Below are 15,924 nucleotides of genomic sequence, written 5' to 3'. Positions count from 1 at the left end.
GCCTAAGTTCAAAATAATAAAAGACTTTGTCAGAGATAAAAATACAAGTTAAAATCCTAGAAGAAAAAGAAAGTTAAGCAATGCCAGGTAGAAATGTTTACAAATATACACCCATTATTTTATGAAGCAAGAAACAGATTTGAGGCCAATATGTTTGTTATTAAAGAAACTAAATAGAATTTGTCTATGGTTGCTGAATGTCAGAATTTACAAAGTACCGACATTACTATGTGCACTATGAAAAATGATAAGGCACAAAAGATAAGATTATTTCAAAACTTCTACATCTGTGACAAAGTGGCACATAGATTCATGATAAATTGAACTACTTAGTTTAATGTGCTTATACTCAATCTTGCTCACAAAGGATCTAAGATCTAGAAAAATTTAGCTATTAATAAATATAAAGTGTTTATATTCCATATTCTCCAAAGGATTTGAGAGAGGGAAAGTTAGTAATAGAGCCATATGTATAATACAGGTAAGAAATTATACAAGGTAAAAATGCCATAAGTTCCAAATGAAAAGAATAGACAATAGTAAAAGCGGAAGAGAAACAACAGCAAGACTGACACAACGTGATTAACTTATTGATCCAAGTAACACCTCATAGTAACAATTAGCACTTTATAGTCATCATTTCATTAATCATCTCATCAACAACCACCTTGGGAGAGTTTATAATTATCTGTGTTCTGGCACAGCCAGAAACTCAGTGCAGATTGTCTTTTAGGTTGAAAGTCTGAGCTCCATGCATTAATTAAGCTATTACACAACCATATCTATTTTATGTCCATCTCTGGTTTGCGAGGCCTCAAAACATTTAGAATCTCATCAGTACTTTTACTCTGGTCACCAGAGTACTGCAAGAGAGCATCCAAATGAGCTCAATATTTTTTCCAACGGTCATTGAATGAACAGTGCCAAGCCACTTTGGAAATCAGAGTCAGACAGGCATTTTGTGTTTCTTAGGAAAAATAAAACCAGTTTTAATGTTGACCACTTGTCAAATAGCATCACATCAGGAATATACTTTTCAATGATAGGCAATACTACACATGACAGCTGCTGCCTCTCTTCCAAAGACAATGGTGGTGTCACTGTTTCTTCAAGATACTATCCTGGTGGAAATGTTTTCCACTCTGATCCAGGCCATGAGGAAATCTTCCAGGCATTGAATATAAGCAAGGTTTTCCATGACTGTGGGAAAGGTTGTCAGTTCTGGGGAAATTAATTCTTATGAGAGAACTGATGTATACACATTATTTCAAGGCAAGTTAAAGATTCCTTTTAAGGATTCTAGATTCATTCCTTTCATCCCTGAGAATGTGAACTCATTTCTGGTATTTAAAAGAAGTGAAACTTTCCACATGAAACTACATATTTTCTTGTCTGGTTTGTCTTTCTTTTACAATAACTGAATACCATGCTAAGTAAGTCAGTGCTTCTATGAGATGATTGAAAATTATAGATAATCACAATAAAACACTTTTTAAATTAGCAGTGATGCCTAAATTTAGACTAATTCTTGAAATTAGAATAAAGTAGTTCACAAAGAACATGGACTTATTTCAAAATTTAGGCTTCATTTAATTTTTTATCTTAAAAAATAACATTTAAGAGTTAGAAAGTACATATTTGTACTGTTACATTCACTGCAGGAATGTTTTATGTGTATATTTTTGGAATATTATGTGTATAACATAAGTCTATATCAGAAGAAAGTAAGGGAAAGAAAAATGAAGGGAGAGAGTGAAGGAGAAGTTGAGGGGGATGAAGAAAGAAAAGGAGAAAGAAGAAAGATAAGAAAGAAGAAAGCAGTAAGGGAAAGAAAGAGGGAAGAAGAAAGGGAAGAGTGTAGGGGTAAAAGACAAAGAGAAAGAATGTTGAAGAATTTTAGATAAAATTAAGGACAACTTTGACCCCAGTTGGAATCCCGCCTCCCAGTCTCCCCTGACAGAAAGTATCCCCTTTCATGAGTGTTATGTGTATCATTCTAGTCCACTCTGAAGTTTTATGTTTGAGATTTAGTCCATCACACTAATCACATACGCAGTATCATTTGATGAGTCACTTTGTCATTCTGCATCATGATTTGAGTTATATTTTTGTAGGTTGTATGTGTCCAGGAAATTATTTCTTCTAGGTTTTCCAATTTGTAGATGTATAATTGTTCATAGTAGTCTCTCATGATCCTTTATATTTCTGTAGTATCAGTTGTAATGTCTCCCTTTTCATTTCTGATTTTATTTATTTGAATTTTCTCTTTTTTTCTTAGTATGGCTAAAGATTTGTCAATTTTATATTTTCAAAAAACAACTCAGTTTCATTGATCTTTTCTATTGTTTTTCTAGTCTCTGTTTCACTTATTTCTGCTCTATTATTGTCTCCTTCCTTGTACTGCCTTTGGGGTTAATTTGTACTTCCTTTTCTTCTTCCTTGAGGTGTTACTTTAAGTTGTTAGAGATCTTTCTTCTTTTTTGGTGTAGGTGTTTATTGCTAAAAACTTCCCTTTTAGAAATGCTTTTCTGCATCCCATAAGTTTTGGCATGTTGTGTTTTCATTTTCATTTGTCTCAAAATATTTTTTAATTTTCCTTTTTTATTTTTTATTTTTTTGAGACAGAGTTTCACTCTTGTTGTCTAGGCTGGAGTCGGCTCATTGCAACCTCTGCCTCCCAGGTTCAAGCGAGTCTTCTGCCTCAGCCTCCCAGGTAGCTGGATTACAGGCATGCACTACCACGCTGGACTAACTTTGTATTTTTAGTAAAGATGGGGTTTCCCCATGTTAGCCAGTCTGGTCTCGAACTCCTAACCTCAGGTGATCCACCTGCCTCGGGCTCCCAAAGTTCTGGGGCTCCCAAAGTTCTGGGATTACAGGCGTGAGCCACCGCACCCGGCCTAATTTTCCTTTTGATTTCTTCTTTCTCATTGGTTGTTCAGGAACATGCTTTTAATTTCCACATACAGAAGCGCTTCAGTATCTGTTGGGGATTGGTTGCAGGACCCCCATGGATACTGAAATTTACAGAAGCTCAAGTCCCTGATACAAAATGGCATAATATTTGCATATAACCTCCGCACACCCTCTCAGATACTTCAAATCATCTATAGATTACTTACAGTACCTAATTCAATGTAAATATGATGCAAACAGTTGTTATGCTGTATTTTTTATTTGTATTACTTTTACCATTATACCCTTTTGTATATTTTTCTCCATATATTTTTGATCTACAGTTGATTGAATCCATATGGAACCCACAGATAGGAAAGGCCTGCTGAATTTGTGAATTTTCCAAAATTCCACCTGTTACTGATTTCTAATTTCATTTCATTCTGACCAGAAAGTGTACTTGATATGATTTCAATCTTCTTAAAATTGTTAGGACTTATTCTGTGGCCTAACATCTGAATTATCCTGTAGGACGTTCCATGTGCACTTGAGAAGAGTGTACATTCTGCTGCTGTTGGATGGAATGTTCTGTATCTGTCTGTATCTGTCCTCCATTTTGGTTACTCAATATTATAGTTAGCAGCTTTACATCTACATTCTTAAATATTGATTGCCCATAATTTTCCTTTTCTGCACTATTCTGACCCAGTTTTAAAGTCAGTTTTTACTAACCACATTTGAAAAGCCAAACAGCTATTTTTCTATTTTCTGGAAGAAGTCAAGGAATTTGGTAAACCTCATCTAGAAACTTTCTGGGCCTGAGGCTTATAATTGGGAGTGAGTGGAATATTTTTCTTCTACTTTGATTTTTTTTAATGGTTATTAATGTACTCAAGGTTTTTTAAATTTCTTCTAGTGTCAATTTTGGCAATTTATATTTCTGTAATTTTTCAAATTTGTTCACATATCTTTATAAATACTTTTACTATATTTTCATGTTTCATTTGTAGTTATTTATTCTATATATAATAACATATCCTCTCTCTCGTTCTCTTTCTCTTTGTCTCTCTCTCCCAAATCACTCTGATCAATGCTTTGCATATCTTAGTAATGTATTGGTTATAGCACTCTATCATTTTTGGTTTTTTGTTTTGTTTTGTTTTGTTTATTTTTGAGATGGAGGCTCTCTCTGTCGCCCAGGCTGGAGTGCAGTGGCGTGATCTCGGCTCACTGCAACCTCCGCCTCCCGGGTTCGCATCATTCTCCTGCTTCAGCCTCCCCAGGAACTGGGACTACAAGGGCCCACTACCCCGCCTGCCTATTTTTTTTTTTTTTTTTTTTTGGTATTTTTAGTAGAGATGGGGTTTCACCATGTTAGCCATCTTCTGACCTCGTGATCCGCCCGCCTTGGCCTCCCAAAGTGCTGGGATTACAGGCCTGAGCCACCGTGCCCAGCCAGTACTCTATTGTTTACTTATAGTTGTGTTCTCTATATCCCTGATATTTACATGTATCTTTTCTATATTTTTTCTTTCTTGTTTACTTTTTTAACGAAAACATAAAGAATGGTCACATTAACCACTTACATCACTGCCTAGCTTAGGAAAGTAAACCTTACTAAAAGAATTCAAACCCCTGTTCGCTCTTCCTCAAAGAAATCTATGCACCAACACCAGAGCAAGGTACTCTCCTAAATTTTGTGTGCATCATTCCTTTGCATTGCTTTATACTGCCACTATGTACATAGATTTTCCTGAGCAATGTATAGTGCTGTTTTGCCTATTTGTAAAGTTTGTCTCACTGAACTTGTACCTGTGAGATTCATCCATGTTTCTTGAATCATCTCCCAAATACTAGAGGCACTGGCTTCTCTGCCTCAGTCTCTGCTGTTAGGGGAAGCCAAACTAGGATGCTTTCCACTACCAGTGCATTGAGAGATCTTTTACATCATTAATCATAAAGAAGTGTTTAATATTTTAATATTTCTGCATCTTTTGAGATGATCCTTCATCTCTTATTTGAAGAATTAAACTAATTCCTCTTTTATTCTTTTGATTCTTTTATTTTCAATAATCCTCTTATTCCTGGGAAAACCCAGTTTAAATTGATCTAATTTTTTATTTTATTGATAATGTTTTATTTAGCATTTTACATCTATGATCATAAGCGAGATTAGCCCATAATTTTCATTTCTAATATTTTCCTTATCCAATTTAGGTAGCAAGGTTATACTAGTCTCATGTAAAACCATTAGAAGATGTCCCTCTTTTTGATTCTCAAGGAAAAATTAGGGTTTTTTGACTGTTTGATTTAAATTACCTCTGAAACCATGTGGAACTGGCTTTTGTGTGAGTACCTTTCCAATCTTAATTAAACTTATATAATGAGGAGAAGAAGATTCATGCATTTTATTTCATCTTGAATCCACTCTTAAGCTGTAGCTTTTCTAAGAAATTCTCACTTTATCCAAGTTTTTGTGTTTGTCAAAAGTTAATTTCATAGTTTTACTTTTTAGTCAACATTATCTGTAACTGTTTTCTTTTTCATTTCTAATATTGTTTATTTGTGTTGTTTCATATTTTCTGAGAACCCAAAAATGTCTATTTTATTAGTTTTTTTCAAAAAATGAACTTTTGCCTTACTTGATTCTCTCTACTGTATATTTGTTTTTCATTTAATTAATTTCCCCTTATCTTTATAGTTTCCTTCCTTCTGCTTTCTCTGTGTTTATTTTGTTGTTCTTCTACCTTCTTAAGTTGCTTAGCTCATTTATTTTCAGCTTTCTTCTTTTCTAGTATAAGCATTTAGAGCTGTAAATTCACCAGAAAGCATGCTTCAATTGTATCTCGCAATTTGGGCATGTATTTGTTATTACTCACCTTTGGCTATGAGTTCTTTAGAAATGCTTTCTAAAATTAATTTTCAAAGATATAAATTTTCCCTATGTAACTATTTATTATTGATTTCTGACATGGAAAAATGGTCTAGATGATAAAAATTCTACAAAATTGTAGATAGGGTTGATTTTGACAACTCTCCCTTGTATAATTGAGAAGATGGTTTATTGGGTAAGGTCGATTTTGACAACTGCTCCTTGTATAATTGAGAATACGGTTTATTCTTTCATTGGGGGTCATTTTTCTTAATCTCAAGCTCGCTAATGATGTTATCTAAACTTTTAATACACTCATAAAAATGTTTTGCTGCTTGATTCATCAGTTGTTCAGAGGAATTTGTAAATTCTTACACTGTTATTGTAGATTTATGGCCTTATACATTTTTTGAGGCTATGCTAAAAAGTTTATAGTTTGCAATTAAATGTTTATCATCATATAGCAATACTCTTTAGGCTTAATGATATTTTACTTTGAAGACTATCTTGACTGGCCTGTCTCTTCACCATGATGTTAGTGGATTGGGGTGTAGTATATCTTTTCCCCTTTACTTTTGACCTTTCTCTGTACTCATAATTTAGATGTTTCTTTCATTCTCCTTAACAATCTATAACTTTAACTGTCAAGTCTATTGAATTTATAGTAATTGCTATTACTAATAGATCTGAATTTATTTCTACAATTTTGTTTTGTGCTGCATCTCCTGATTTTGCAATAGTTTTCTCTGTTCTTTCTTTTGGTCTAATTAAGTTTTGTTGTTTTACTCCAATGCTCCAACACAATGTATCTAGGTGATGATATTTTTAAAATGTATCCTATTGGAGATTTCCCAATGATCCACATTTTTCATTGGTTCAGAAAGTTCTGCTTGGACATCACCTTTCCATCATTCGCTATTACTGGATGTCCTGAAATGTGGAAGGGCAAGTCTACCATCCCCAACTTTCATGAGTGAAGGTTTTTAGGCCTGTTTATTCATGTCCTAGTTCAGTTGTGGCACTGTAATGAGAAAAGTCATAAAACAGAAGAAAAGATCAATTGAGATATGCATTTAAGATTTGTTAGGCATTTTGTGGAACTACAGTGTCTCTTACAGCTTTTCTGTGTTAAAAACAAAAAGATTCTTACCCTCACACTGACCCATTTGCCACAGCCATCATTAATTACACTGTGACAGATACAAGTGATTCTATGAAGGCAACAAGGAAGCTTCATGTTCAATATTAAGTGTTACGGACGTGTGACGACATCTGTGGTCTCTCACAGACTGGGAATTAAGAGATGTGGTTTTTTTAGCACATTTCTGTCATATGCTACAACCTTGCCTTGGCCCATAGTATACCTTCTCGGTGCCTGTGAAACATGTCATCACTGTATTTGGAAGATTAATAGATTTGCAGATTCACAACCAAGAGGTGGGATGGAGAAATCTCTAGAGAGCACTTATCATATGAAAAGCATATTCATTATTATGATAGGATTTGGTGATTTCATATTGCTTTCATAGTACAAGCTAGAGAGGGTGCATTTGCCAAATTCCTCTTGCATGGTGAAGATAGCAGTCGGACTTTTAGTTAAAACTCTAAACCTGGTAAATAATCAGGATTATTTGAGAAGGTTCTTATAAATAGAGGTGACTCTCACTGTAGGCTTTAAATATCATCCGTCCTCTCCTCCAGGCTAAACCTTTCCCAGTTACCTTTGGTGTATTTTCTTCACCGCTCTTTCCACAAAATATGGTCAGATTTTTGTTTGTTTGTTTGTTTGTTTTTGGACAGTCTTCCTCAGTGGACTACGTGGCCCACAAAGACAGAGATGTTGACTGTTATTGTCTTCATTCTGTGCATAAAGCTTACCCCAGGGCCTAGAACCTGGTAGGGGCTCAGTAAATATGTGAAGTGATGAGGAAATAATTTCTTCCAACATTCCTGTTGGATTTCTGTAATCCAACAGAAATCTCTTTAGTGTGACCCAGGAATCTGTGTGTAAAGTTCTGGAGACGATTTTGATGACCAACACATTGAAGAACACACTGGTTTATGACAAAGTGGCTTTGTCATAACTAAGGACAATATATCAGAATTTTTGATGGCATGGGAGCAGGGCCAGCTTAATGAGGGTTTGATTAGGAGCTCTCAGAAGGGCTCCTTTCCCTCCCCGTCCTGCACATGAGGCTCAGTACTCTGCAGTTTTGATGTTCTTATTTTTATCTTTGAATTTGTGTTTGTAAGTGAAGTCCGATGGGGTGATAGAGCATGAGCAGAGGCTTGGAGCCTCTTCTCAGAAGCACCTGCTTCTCACCACTTTGCTACCTCCCCAGTAAGGGCTGCAGCTGCCTGCACCAACCCCTGCCCAGTGACCCTGCTACTCTTGCCTCAGGTGAGGTCAGAGCACAGGTCTGGGAAGCAATAGAGTCCAACCCACACACCAAGTCATGGTATGTGACCCTTGGATGCCAGCGAGGGTACAGAAGTTTGATGTTAAATAACAAAGAATGCCATAACAGGTCAATAGAGACAACAGAAAAAAGGAAAATGCTTTTTTCCTGCCTTTTGAATAAGGAGCCTAGCATTTTTCTTTTATAGTCAACAATTTATGTAGCCAGCTGTGGGGACAGGGATATTACTTTGACAAAAAGGGCATGTATGTATATTTCCAGTTGAGAAACACCATTCCCAGGTTTACTTTCTCAATTAAGACATATTATCACCCAGTGGATGGTGGTGCCTAGGTGTCTTTTGCTCCAGTTAGACTTTTTTATAACTGACATGGAGAGTTACTTCTTTTCAACTAAATTAAGCTGTCTTGATACAAATGTGATTTTACTAAAATGTTAAGAATAAATATTAACTATTTTATTGCAAAATGTATTTTATATCACAATTTGAAGAATTGCATATAAGCAACTTATTCCCTAACCCTTATAATTATAAATTTCTATTCTTCAGTCTTTCCATTTCAAACTTACGTTCTTCCCCTCCTCTCACTACCTGCAATACCTAAAGACTTCTAGCTTGCTTTAGAGGAAGTTCCAGTAGCTTCTAGTTGATGCTCTTGGCCTGTCTGTTGTTCAACCTCTTAAGTCTATGCCCAAGAGTTTTTCTTTCTCTAGAGTGCTCTAATCTTCCCTCATGTAAATTTACAGAAGTCTCTCAAGTGTTGAGGTGTCAGTGGAAAACCTCAAGTCCCCAAGAAGTAGCCCATTTAACACCAAATGCTGAGATAGCTAAGAAGTTGCCTGGGAAATGCTGAACCACTTGGTTTAACAATAAACTCTGATACTGAAGCAGGCTATGCTGAGACAGCTTGACCACCAACAAGAAATACCAACTATTGTTCTTGACCATGTCTCAGTCTTGCCTCACTGCTTGTGTGGTTTCACCAATATGTGACCACAGTTTCGTGTTTTAGGAGCTTGTTTCCTGTCTATCTGCCATGCCATGTATCTCTAAGTTTCTCCAGAGGGGGCTGTTTATCCAGCAAAGGTACAATTTTATTCCCATTATTGGTTATTCATGAGCAATGACCTCCCTTTTTCCCTCACTCTTAGACAATTAGGGATTTCCTGATCTTGCTCTTAATTCTACTCACCAAGCTAAACCTGGAGTGCCTAATCCAGCCTCCTGTCATCTGTAAAATACACCTGTGTACCCTTCACCAGCAGCAACCGACAGTCAGTTACTTGATCTTGCTCCAAAATCTATTCACCAAACCCCAGTCTACAGCGCCTAATTCAACTACAGGCAACTTGCATAACACTAGCATTGAGCAAGTTGGAGCACAATGCTAGTGTGCACCCACTTCATGGGTACCCTCTGGGCCCCAGAAGAGGGGTATGACCTCTCCCCATCAAAATGAATCACAGCTCCAAAGCACAGCTTTTCAATTCTGATTTATTTCTAAACTTATGATCTTTCTAACAGGTTGCAGGACCAGAGCTCTTCTTGATGGATAAAACCATAGAAAAGTGTTCAAAATCTTTATGAGGAAGTTGTGCAAGTTGCCTCATGCTTAGAGGATGCTATCTCATTGGAACAAAGCCTACTTGGCAGACCAGACCAGGACAGCCTTTGTGAACCCAGGTGGGTAGGGTCATGTCCTTGCTGATCCACCACTGCCTTTGGATCTAACACCCAATTTCCTATAGGTGCAGATGGGAATGGCTGACAGAGAAGAGAGGGAACAACGATGAAGGCAAATTACCATTTATTTATATTTTGGATGTGAACATTATACCAGGGCCTTCTCTAATAAGCACTAGTCTTTTAAGAGAAAGGAAATTCTCAATACTACTGTATGGAAAACTCATGTTCCTGCCCAATACCCATGGTCCTGTCCAGGATCAGCTCATTTTTTTCTTTCTTTAACTACAAACATCCAGGAGCTCCATCTTCCAGACTGCCTCTATCATTAAATCAAGAGCTTCTAAAGGTCCTTAAAGTCCTTGGAATTGTATGTCAAATAATGTGTCCATGTTTGCTTAAGAATTTTTTAAAGGAAGAAGTGCAATAGATTTCATTAGATTTTAAAGGGTGTCTATATTTGTTCATTCTCATGTAGCTACAAGGACATACTGCAGACTGGGTAATTTATAAAGGAAAGAGATTTAATTGACTCACAGTTCTGCAGGACTGAGAGGGCCTCAGGAAACTTATAATCATGGCAGAAGGGGAAGCACACACATCTTTCTTCACTACATGGGAGGAGAGAGAAGAATGAGAGCTGAGCCAAAGGGGAAGCCCATTAAAACACCATCAGATTTCATGAGAGCTTACTCACTATCGTGAGAATAGCATGGGGAAAACCACCCCCATGATTCAATTACCTCCTACTGGGTCCCTCCCACCATACATGGGGATTATGGGAACTACAATTAAAGGTGAGATTTGGTACAGTCAAACCATATCATTCCAGTCCTAGTCCTTCTCAACTCTTGTGTCCATACATTTCAAAACACAGTCATGCCTCTCTAACATCCCTCAAAGTCTTAGCTCATTCCAGCATTAACCCAAAAGTCCAAGTCCAAAGTTTCATCTGAGACAAGGCAAGTTCCTTCAGCCTACGAGCCTGTAAAATCAAAAACAAGTTAGTTACTTCCTAGATACAATGGAGGTACAGGCATTAGGTAAATACTCCCAATCCAAATAGGAGAAATTGGCCAAAACAAAGGGGCTACAGGCCCCATGCAAGCCCAAAATCTGACAAGGCATTTATTAAATCTTAAAGCTCCAAAATAATCTCCTTAGACTCCTTAGACTCCATGTCTCACATCCAAGTCATGCTGATGCAAGAGGGGGGGCTCCCATGGCCTTTGGCAGCTCCAGCCCTGTGGTTTTCCAGGGTACAGCCCCCTCCAGGCTGTTTCACAGACTGGTGTTGAGTTCCTGCAGCTTTTCCAGGCACAAGGGTATAAGCTGTAGGTGGATCTACCATTCTGGGATCTGGAGGATGGTGCCCCTCTTCTCACAGCTCCACTAAAGACAGTGCCCCAGTGGGGACTCTGTGTGGGGGCTTCGACCCCACATTTCCCAACTGCACTGCCCTAGCAGAAGTTTTCCACGAGAGCTCCACCCATGCATCAAACTTCTGCCTGGACATCCAGGCACTTCCATACATCCTCTGAAATCCACGTGGAGGTTCCCAAACCTCAATTCCTGACTTGTGTGCACCCACAGGCTCAATGCCATATGGAAACTGTCAAGGCTTAGGGCTTGCACCCTCTGAAGCTATGGCCTGAGCTGCACCTTGGCCCCTTTCAGCCACATCTGGAGTGACTGGGATACAGGGCACCAAGTCTCTAGGCTGCACACAGGAGGGGGGCCCTGGGCCCTGACCCATGAAACAATGTTTTCCTCCTAGGCTTCTGGGTGTGTGATGAGAGGGGCTGCTGCAAAGGTCTCTGACATGCCCTGGAGACATTTTCCCCATTGTCTTGGTAATTAACATTTGACTCCTAGTTACTCATGCAAATTTCTGCAAAGGGCTTGAATTTCTCCCCAGAAAATGAGTTTTGCTTTTCTACTGCATCATCATCCTGCAAATTTTTCAAACTTTTATGCTCTGTTTCCTCTTGAACACTTTGCCACTTAGAAATTTCTTCCACCAGATACTCTAAATCATCTCTCTCAAGTTCAAAGTTGCAAACTTTCCCACATTTTCCTATTTTGTTCTGAGTCCTCCAAACCATTCCAACCTCTGCCTATCACCCAGTTCCAAAGTTGCTTTCACATTTTCAGGTATCCTTATAGCAGCACCCCACTCTCTGTGGTACCATTTTACTGCTTTAGTCTGTTCTCGCACAGCTATAAGGACACGTATGAGACTGGGTATTTTATAAAGGAGAGAGGTTTAATTAGTTCCACAGGGCTGGGGAGGTCCACAGGCAGGAGGAGAAAGAAAAATGAGAATCGAGCCAAGGGGGAAGCCCCCTATAAAACCATCATATCTCATGAGAAATTACTATCACAAGAATAGCATGGGGGAACCACCCCCATGATTCAATTACCTACCACTGGGTCCATCCCACCACACATGGGGATTATGGGAATTACAGTTCAAGATGAGATTTGAGAGAGGGCACAGCCAAACCGTATCAATGTCCTTGATCCAAAAATGTTTTAAATCTCAGTTGAATTGTGAACAAGTGTCTTTATCAACCAAGATGTGAGCTATGAAGACATTTTAGACCAGTGCCATTCTTGTAGTCTTAGAAGACCCTGGCCAGTGGATATCAATCAAACTTGAATCTTATAATTCATGAGCCCCCAAACTATGAACCATAGTCAAAAGTCATGACAGGACAATCATCTGGGACAGTGGTTTTCAGAATGTGCCAATAGTGGTTAGGATTCCATGGATGGTTCGGGATTTTCTGTATGTTTGAAAAACATAAAAACATTAGGACCAAGATGGGGAGAATCCACTTCCAGCTGCGAGCACATTAATTCTTTTGTTATATGGTTTATAGACTGCAGTTATGATTCATTGCCAGTTTTTCAAAGTTATATTAGAGAAAGAAGGTATTAAACTTTGTTTTAAGGTTTGAAAGTTACAGCTCTAAGATATCACAGCTCGTTTTTTCACTGACGGGGACTACATAACTTCACCAGCAACCATTACTGAATTTATTAATAGATGCTACTATCAGCATATACACTACCTATGCTCACATTGGCAAATAGAATTCTTCTCATGCTGACTGTAGCCAATTGGTGAAGGACACCTAGAAGACATTCCTCAGAAGTATTCTGAGCCAGGCTGGCTCAGCAGAAAACAGGGCTAGTAATAATAATGTCTACCATGATCTCATGAAGGTATTGTGTATTTCAGACTCCTATTGTGGGTCATCTGGGGAGAATAGCTGGCCTGAGCCTGTGCCACACAAAATATGAATTCCAACATGGTTATATTGTCTCTGTGAAAACCACAACCTAACCTCATAATGATTTTTTATTGATTCCATAGACTAAGCTCCAGAGCCTCCACCCTTCTCAGCCTCACTTCTGCTGCTTTGCCAGACTTGACCTTGGGCACACAGTTATCACTTATATTGGTAAATGTTAAGAAACAATTGAAGAGAGAAACACCCTGACTGTGTTCTGCACAGAAAGGAGTATTAACTTGTAAATGGGGAGTGATGTGGCTCAGATTGCCAAAGCAGTTATTAACTCCTAGTCAACCTTCCAGTCTGAATTCTAGGGAAGTCACTTCCGACTCAGGCTGATGAGTGATTTCCTTTACTCCTCTCTGTTGAAACTTATGTGTGTGTATGTGTGTGTGTTCACACGCGTGCATGGATGTGATCACGTATGTCTCTCCTACTAAGCTTTAAACCCCAGGAAAGTCTTTTTTATGTTTGTAAAAGTGATATGTCATAATTGTACATATTTTGAAGGTACATGTCATATTTTGATACAATGTCCAATTATTAAATCAGGGTAATTGAGATACCCATCACCTCAAACATTTATCTTTTCTTTGTGTAGGAAACATAATCTTTTTCTTCTCGTTAATTTGAATAATACAATAAATTATTGTTAACTGTAATTTCCCTACCATGTTATCAAATGCCAGAGCATATTCCTTCTATCTAACTGTACTTTTGTACCCATTAACTAACTTCTCTTTATTCCTCCTTACTTTCCTTCCTAGCCTCTGGTAGTCACCATTCTACTCTCGAGGTCCATGAGATCTACATTTTTAGCCCCTGCATATGAGTGACAACATGTGATGATTGTCTTTCTGTGCCTGGCTTATTTCACTTAGCATAATCATCTCCAGTTCCATCCTTGTTACTGCAAATGACAAGATTTTAATCTTTCTTGTGGCTGATTAATATTCCATCATTTGTTAGTCCATTGAAAAACATTTCGTATTTTGAGTATTTTGAATAGTGCTGCAGTAAACCCTCTGATATACCTATTTCCTTTCTTACAGATATATATCCAGCAGTGGAATTCCAGGATCATATGTTAGTTCTATTTTTAGTTTTATGAGTAAACTCCATATCATTTTTCATTTTGGCTGCACTATTTTACATTTCTTCCAACAATGTGCAAGTATTCCCTTTTCTCCATATCTCCACCAGCATTTGTTATGTTTTGTCTTTTTGATAATAATCATTCTAACTGGGGTGAGATATCTTATTGTGGTATTGATTTTCATTTCCCTGGTGATTAATGATGTTGAACATTTTTTCATATACCTGTTGGCATTTGTATCTCTACTTTGAGAAATATCTATTCAGGTCTTTTGCCTATTTTTATTTTTATTATTTATTTCTTTACTTATTTTAAACTTTTAGGTTCAGGGGTACATGTGAAGGTTTGTTATATAGGTAAAATCATGTCATGGGAATTTGTTGTATAGATTATTACATCACCCACATACAAAGCCTACTACTCAATAGTTATTTTTTCTGATGTTCTTCATCCTCCTACCCTCCACCCTCGATTTGTCCCAGTGTCTGTTGTTCCCCTCTTTGTGTCTATGTGTTCTCATCATTCAGCGCCCACCTATAAGTGAGAATGCGTGGTATTTGATTTTCTGTTCCAGCATCAGTTTGCTAAGGATTATGGCCTCCAGCTCCATCTATGTTCCTGCAAAGACATGATCTTATTCTTTTTTATGGCTTCATAGTATTCCATGGTATATAAGAAGCACATGTTCTTTATTCAGTCTGTCATTGATGGACATTTAGGTTGATTCCATGTCTTTGCTATTATAAGTAGTGCTGCAGCGAACATATTTGTGCATGTGTCTTTTTGGTAGAACAATTTATATTCACTTGGGAATATACTGTAATGGGATTACTCGGCCAAACGATGGTTCTGTTTTTAGCTCTTTGAGGAATTGCCACAGTGCTTTCCACAACGGTTGAACTAAGTTACATTCCGAACAGTGTATAAGGGTTCCTTTTCATCACAACCTTGCCAGTATCTGTTCTTTTTTAACTTTTTATTAATAGCCATTCTGACTGGTGTGACGTGGTATCTCATTGTGGTTTTGATTTGCACAACTTTAATGATCAGTGGCATTGAGCTTTTCTTCATATGCTTGTTGGCAACATGTATGTCTTTTTTTTTTTTTTTTTTTTTTTTTTTTTTGCAGGTGAAAGATGATTTTATTCAGTAGCAGCTCTTACTAACAGCTTTCTCACATTGTCCAGCCTGTCTCATCTGCTTCGTGCTGAGGACCCCACACACAGATGTGCAGCCAGCTCTCCCTTGCCTTAAAGGGTCAGCAGCTTAACTCTTTCTCTCTCTGGGCACAAGCCAGCCGGGCTGGGACCTGGCTCCCCTCTGTCTGCAAAGACGGACAGCTTTGGCTCTCTCTCTTTCTCTGGGTGCTAGTGCGTCTGCACAGTGTTAACAGGCCAATTACACCTTTTACAGACAATAGTGGCATAGAGCCAAGTAATGGCCTTCCCACGTTATGGCTACATGGCTGTGATAAGAAGTGGAATTACATGCCTGCACGCTAAACTCGCTGAGTAATGCAGAGTGTAAATATCTTACCTCGGCCTATCCTTGACCAAAGCACAGCCATGTTCCTTACAGCTCTTCCTTACAACTCTTTTTTTTTTTTTTTCTTTTTTTTCTTATTATTATACTTTGAGTTCTAGGGTACATGTGCA

Source organism: Mandrillus leucophaeus, unplaced genomic scaffold (assembly GCF_000951045.1).
Source record: "Mandrillus leucophaeus isolate KB7577 unplaced genomic scaffold, Mleu.le_1.0 Scaffold396, whole genome shotgun sequence".
Taxonomy (NCBI): domain Eukaryota; kingdom Metazoa; phylum Chordata; class Mammalia; order Primates; family Cercopithecidae; genus Mandrillus; species Mandrillus leucophaeus.
Note: the sequence above shows the minus strand (reverse complement) of the source record.